This window comes from Dipodomys ordii, unplaced genomic scaffold (assembly GCF_000151885.1).
Source record: "Dipodomys ordii isolate 6190 unplaced genomic scaffold, Dord_2.0 Scaffold82, whole genome shotgun sequence".
Taxonomy (NCBI): domain Eukaryota; kingdom Metazoa; phylum Chordata; class Mammalia; order Rodentia; family Heteromyidae; genus Dipodomys; species Dipodomys ordii.
The window spans coordinates 2,158,262-2,164,610 of record NW_012267298.1 but is presented as its reverse complement, the minus strand read 5'-3'; positions in this window follow the sequence as shown (position 1 = coordinate 2,164,610).

The following is a 6,349-nucleotide window of genomic DNA, read 5'->3' as shown; positions in this document are numbered from 1 at the left end:
AGGAGAGGGGCGCGCGCGGATGGGGAAGGGCCCGCGCGGGGAGGAGAGGGGCGCGCGCGGATGGGGAAGGGCCTGCGCGGGGAGGAGAGGGGCGCGCGGATGGGGAAGGGCGCGCGCGGGGGGCGCACAGCTCCCTCCGCTCTGCGTCTCCCGCGTCTCCCACCCTTCCTCCTCGCGGGTGCCGGGTGCCGGCTCGGGGTTTAAGATGAGCACCACCGAGGCTCCCGATCTAAACCGCGAAGGCTGGGGATGGGGGGCCAGGGTGGGGCGGGGTGGGGTCGGGGGGCCCAGGCGGGCTCTGCGTCCTGGGAGGGCCGCGATTCTGGGAAACAAACGTTCCAAGCATCTCCTGAGCACAATCTCCGGAGTTAACGGCGGGATGGATGTCCCACGTGTCCCTGTCGCTTTCCATAAGTGATAATGTATAAAAACGAGATGGAGGGAGGAAAACATGACACCACATGTATCACTGGGCGTTTGCGGTGAGCCTGGCGCACGGGCACACATCATTTATCACGTCCTTCTCTTCTTTTTCTTTCTTTTTTCTTCTGCATGGTGTTCTGAGCCCCCAAGCCTCCAAGATGTGGAATTAATTTCATAGCAGGTGATTCTAGACTCTTTCACACGGGCCATCTGTCGCTTCTTCATTTACCTCTCTGCTGTGACAATAATTAATCATCTCACTGGCTCGGCGGCAGGCAGCTCTTCTGGCTGAGAGCGCCCTAAGAGGGGATGGCACGGATCTTTTGCTTTTAGCCCTGTGTTTCTGTGAAGCAGGTATGTTCACTTCCATTTTTTTTTTAACTTTACCTGCCTTTAGCTGCCAAAAGCAGTGGTTCAAGTACTGGAAGTCACTTCTTGGAATCTGAAACTGTTGCTGCAGAAACGAGCCACAGGTTTTTGTTTGTTTGTTTTTTAATTTCTAGGGGGAAGAAAGCAAGGTCAGAGAGACTGTTTCAATTGTCTGGACTCGCCCAGCACATAGGCAGAGAGAGCTGGGGTCAGAACCTAAAGTCATCAAGTTTTTATGGTTTGGTCTTCGATCTGAAGTGGTTCTTCTAGACTACTAAAAGCACATGATCAGAAATAAGAAGATGATAATCTTAGAACCCTGGCATTGGACATTTGAGACACCTTCCAAGTAACATTACAAATTTGTGATTATAGCAATCAAATCACAACCAGCATTCGTGACAAAGAAAACAACGTGAGCCACTGGTGCTCCATGAAACCATGAGAGACAAGAGGATGCCAAGCCATTGCCTTTCTAACCTTTGGCTAATCAGCTGATTCCAGACATGAAACAAATTACTGTGGGGAAGTCCCTGCGTTCATGCCAGGGAGGTTTTGGTGCAGAAATAATAAGAGTTCAAGACACAAATACAGATTAGGAAAGAGCTACCAAAAAACAAAACCCCCACACAAATAAACAAGGAGCAGAGTTGGAGATGGAATGGTCCTGGAGAGTCCCTTGAAAGAGACTACACTTGAAATTGGACTTGCAGAATGGAGTAGAGCATGTTGCAGGCAAAAAATACCAAGGCAGGGCTTCCTAAAGGCAGAGGGGTGCTGAGCTGGGGCAGACGGGCGACTCTTAGGAATAGACAGAAAACTGGAAAAAAGATGGTTGTAGCACTAGTGGATAAGAGTCTGGATGTGATCATGGGGAGGGAATTTCACAGGGAATTAATATAATCTGATAAATGTTTTATTACCACCATTTCTCAGAGGAAGAAACTAAAGTACAAAGAAAGAGTAGAACTTGCAGAAGGCCACCTGGTGTGGTAGCTGGACTTCTAACCCAGCCCTCTCCCACTTCAGTGTCCGACTCTCAGCCAACTACCACTGAGGGGTTATGTCTAGCTTCCTGTCTGTTTTGTTAATATTTTTTGTAAACCAAGTGTTATTGGAACATAGTCATTTCCATCCATTTCTCTTTTGTCAAGAGTTGCTTTCCCAGGACAAAGGCAGAATTGAGTCCCTTTGACATTGTATGTTCTGAAGGACCCACGGTATTCACTATCTGGTCTTTCAGAGAGAAAGTTTGCTGACCCCAGGGCTAGCTTGTAAGCCTTCGGCTAGATGGGATATATCCACTCTGCCTCTGAGCTATCCCAGATCAGCTGGTGACTGGTGTCTGGCTAGTGTTCAACCAACACTGACAGAATGAATAAGGACAAGGAGTGTGACACACTCAGAAATGAAAGGACTAGAGATCAGGAGGTCAGGATTCATTTGAGACACGAGATACAGGGGAATGAGTTCAGGGTTAGCTTGCTGGACAGCAAGTGAGCAGCTGGGCCAGAAACCAGGGTTGCAGAAGGGAGGAGCAGGAGGTCAGGCAGGGAAGACCTCCTGGAGGCTGATTGAGAAGAGCCGTGAATGTCCTCCGCATTAAGTACCCAAGACTTTAAAGTGGCTGAGTTAGCAGTCACTGAGACAATGAAAGAGACCTGCCTTTTCCAAGATGAAGATGGTAATTGGTTATTGATGTCCAATTTGTATGCTAATGTTGCTCAATAAAACAGCTAAACCGTAATGAATGCTCTAGTTTCCTCTCTGGAAGAAGAAGGAGGAGGAAGAAAAGGAGGAGGTGGAGGGAGAGGAGGAAGAGGAGAAAAAAGAGGAAGAGGAGGTGGAAGCTACTGAAAGGTCACTACATTTCACATAATAAATTATTTAAATAACAGGAAATTTATGTAAGGATTAAATTCCTGACCTATAATCTTCTTGGGTATTTAAACATTTTTATTTATGTGTTACTGAGGAATTGAACCCAGACTCTCATTCATGCTAGGCAAGTACTCTACCACTAAGCCTCATTTCCAACCCCTAAAAGGAAATAAGTTTTTTTTTAATTTAATTTTTAACTTTTATGCTGCTAAGGTTTAAACTCAAAGCTTCATGGTTGCTAGGCTGGTGCTCTACCACTTGGGCTATGCTTCCAGCCCTATTTGGGTTTTGTTAACTATCATTTATTATTATTATTATTAGCTTTATTGTTATTGTAGTGTTGATATATAGAGGGGCTATAGTTACATGAATCAGGTAATGAGTAGTGAGTAACTCTCGCTTATTTTAAGTGTGATAGTGTTTACATTGTGTGTCTGCCATTTTCTTGCCAGTCCCAGACATTTCTAGATTGAGAATAGATGCTGAGTAAAATGAAGATTGTTACTTCTGGGAGCTGACTTAGCTTTGCATCAATGTTTGATCACATAGCATGGGCACATGGGCAGAATTTATGCTCTTGAGCAACCAGGTTGAGCTACATCATGCTGCCTAGAAGAGAATAGTTGGTCCTTGGATAACAACCTTTTTAAGTCTTGCTGATGTGATGCACATTCTTCAGGAGGGAAGAGAGTACTCACATGCTGTGGGTATGACCATGGAGCCTAGGAGTTTGGGCTCTGGAATAACTGAGTTTGAGTCCCAGGTTAACTTCTTAGTTACTGTGGACCTTATAGTTAGCTCTTCTGTGCTTTGTTTTTATTCACATAGAAAATAAGCCTGTCAGTAGTACCTACTATGTGGACTTGCAGAAGCTCAGAGGAAGTACATGAAATATCTAGGAGAGTAAATTTTCAATTTTCAATGTGTATTGGGCATTGTAATAACTCCTTAAAGTTTAACATGGCAAGGATTCGCATTGATGACACTTATATTGGGACAGTTGTCAGCTTTAACATTTTTTTCTTCAATCATCAACCTATTCATTGATGGTTTACCTAGACATATATCATGTGCTTTGGGAAGATGCTCAAGAATATAAGTCATCTAGACTGTCAAAGAATTCAGGATGGCTGAAGTACTTGTAGTTGTTAGAGAATTTCCAATTTGAGCTGAAGAATCGTCTACATCCTCTGAGATAATCACAGGATAATAATTCCAGTTACTCTTTAATAGAACTTACTTGTTCATTTATTGGGTACCTATTGCATCTTAGGGACTGGGTTGGGTACTGAAGATGAAACTCTGTGTGCGTGTATGTGTGTGTGTGTGTGTGTGTGTGTGTGTGTATGTGTGTATGTGGGGGGGTGGGGGAGGGAGTGTCAGTGCTAAACTGGTTCCACAAAAAGGAAATGAGGATCTGTCTTGGTTCACTACAAATGATAGGATTTCAGTAAGTCTCTTGCCCTAATTTCCTCATTTTAGGTGTGAGCACAGACATAACGATGTTTTCTGTAAGCAAGGACTCAGTTCCTGAAATAGCAGAGTAACCAACTTCTAGTATATACATTTAAATAATGAAAATAATATAAATGTTCTATAATTCCATATAATCCCAGAATTTTATTTTTGGTGCCAATCCTGAGGCTTCAACTCAGGGTCTGGATGCTGTCCTTGGGCGTTTTATGCTCAACGCTAGCACTCTACCACTTGAGCCACAACTCCTCTTCCATTTTTTATTGTGATTAATTAGAGATAAGAGTCTCAGGACTTTTCCTACTCAGGCTGACTCTGAAGCTTGATCCTCAGATCTCAGCCTTCTGAGTAGCTAGGATTATAAGCGTAAGCCACTGGCATTTAGCTGAAAGTAGAATTCTTTCAATTTTCCTGGTGCCATAGTTTCTTCTGTTCTTACCATCCTGTATTAGTGTATTAGATTTGTTGTAATTGATGAATCATATTTATACATTAATATTAACTGGAGACCATAGTTTGTGTTGGGACTAACTTTTGGTTTTGTATTCTCTATAGCTCTTGACAAATGTACAAGACACATGTATCCAACATTATAGTATCTTGCAGAATAGTTTCACTGATTAAAAAAGCATCTGTTCCACATAGTCATCCTTTCTTCTCCTGAATCCATTTAACTACTGATTTTTCTTACTATTTCCATACCATTGCCTTTCCCAGAATGTTGTACAACTTGAACCGTACAGTACGTAGCCTTTTCAGACTGTTTTCATTCGCTCGGCAGCATGCAGTTCAGGTGCCTCCATGTCTTTTCCTGGCTCAGGGCTCATTTATTTTGATTACCCATTGTTTGGATGGGACACAGTTTGCTCACACATTCATCTACTGAAAGGCACATGAAACACTTCCAAGTCCTGGAAATTATGAATAAGCTCGCTGTAAATAGGTGAGTGCAAGTTTTTGGGTAAATTGTTTTCAACTCATTTGACGATAAGGGATGTGATTGCTGAATATGCTAGAAGTTTCGGTTTTTCATTGTTTTACATCCAAAAAGACTACAGAGATCTTTATTCTTGTTTTAAAAAATGTAAATTAATTTTTAAAATAATGATTATTAAGTTATTGTACATGGGAGAAATGAAAGAGATGCTTACTGCTCAGGATTCATTGCATTCATATATTACTTTGTTGAATGGCAACGCCTTTGTGGAACTACTTAAAGATAAAAATAAATAAATAGCTGTACAAAGGTTTTAATTCAACATGTAAATTTACAAGCACAATGCATCTTGATCAGTGTCACCCCTTTCATCTTTCTCCCATCAATCCCAGTCACATCCAGCTCTTTAATGGACAGGTTCAGGCTTCTTATTTTCAAGGTTCTCTCTAAACTTCTGTAGGAATAATTGTACAGGACACATTTCAAAGTCAGACAGGAAGCCCCATATGGTAGGTATACACCTGTAATCATAGCTCTCAGGAGTTGGAGGATGGAGGATCCCCAGTTTGAATCCAGCTTGGGCTACATAGTGAGACTTTGTCTCAAGAAAGAGGTGTAGGGAGGAGCTGGGGATAAATATATTAATTTCCATTTCCCTGCAATAGTTAAAAAAGACATCTTGTGTATATATTCCACAAGGCTTTTAGATCTAAATATTTTAGTATACACCGTCTGGAAACTAGGTCATGCCAATATTCTTTGTCCATGCTACACAGCTTCAGAACTTTCCTTGTGCTGGGTGCTGGTGACTCATGCCTACAATCCTTCTCCTTGGGAGGCTGAGGTCTGAGGATCTCAGTCTGAAGCCAATCTGGGGCAGACAAATCAAGGAGACTCTGATCTCCAATTATCCAGCAAAAAGCCAGAAGTGGAAGTGTGGCTCAAGTGGTAGAGTGAAAAAGCTAAGCAATAGCATGAGACCCTGAATTTAAGCCACAATTCCAGCACACACAAAGAAACAAACAAGCTTTTTCTTGTAACGAAGAACAATCCTTACTATCTTATTTAAAAAATAAATGAAAATTCACATGAAGCAAGTTTTCAAATAATTTGTGTACAATTTAAATATGTGTGTCCCCCACCTCTTTTTCCCCCAAGGTTGTTTTTAGAGAGAGTATGGTAATAAGCACCATCATTTTCAACATTTACCTTTCACAATTATTAATATGTTGCAAGTCTTTAAAAAAATCTATTTCTCTATTTTTT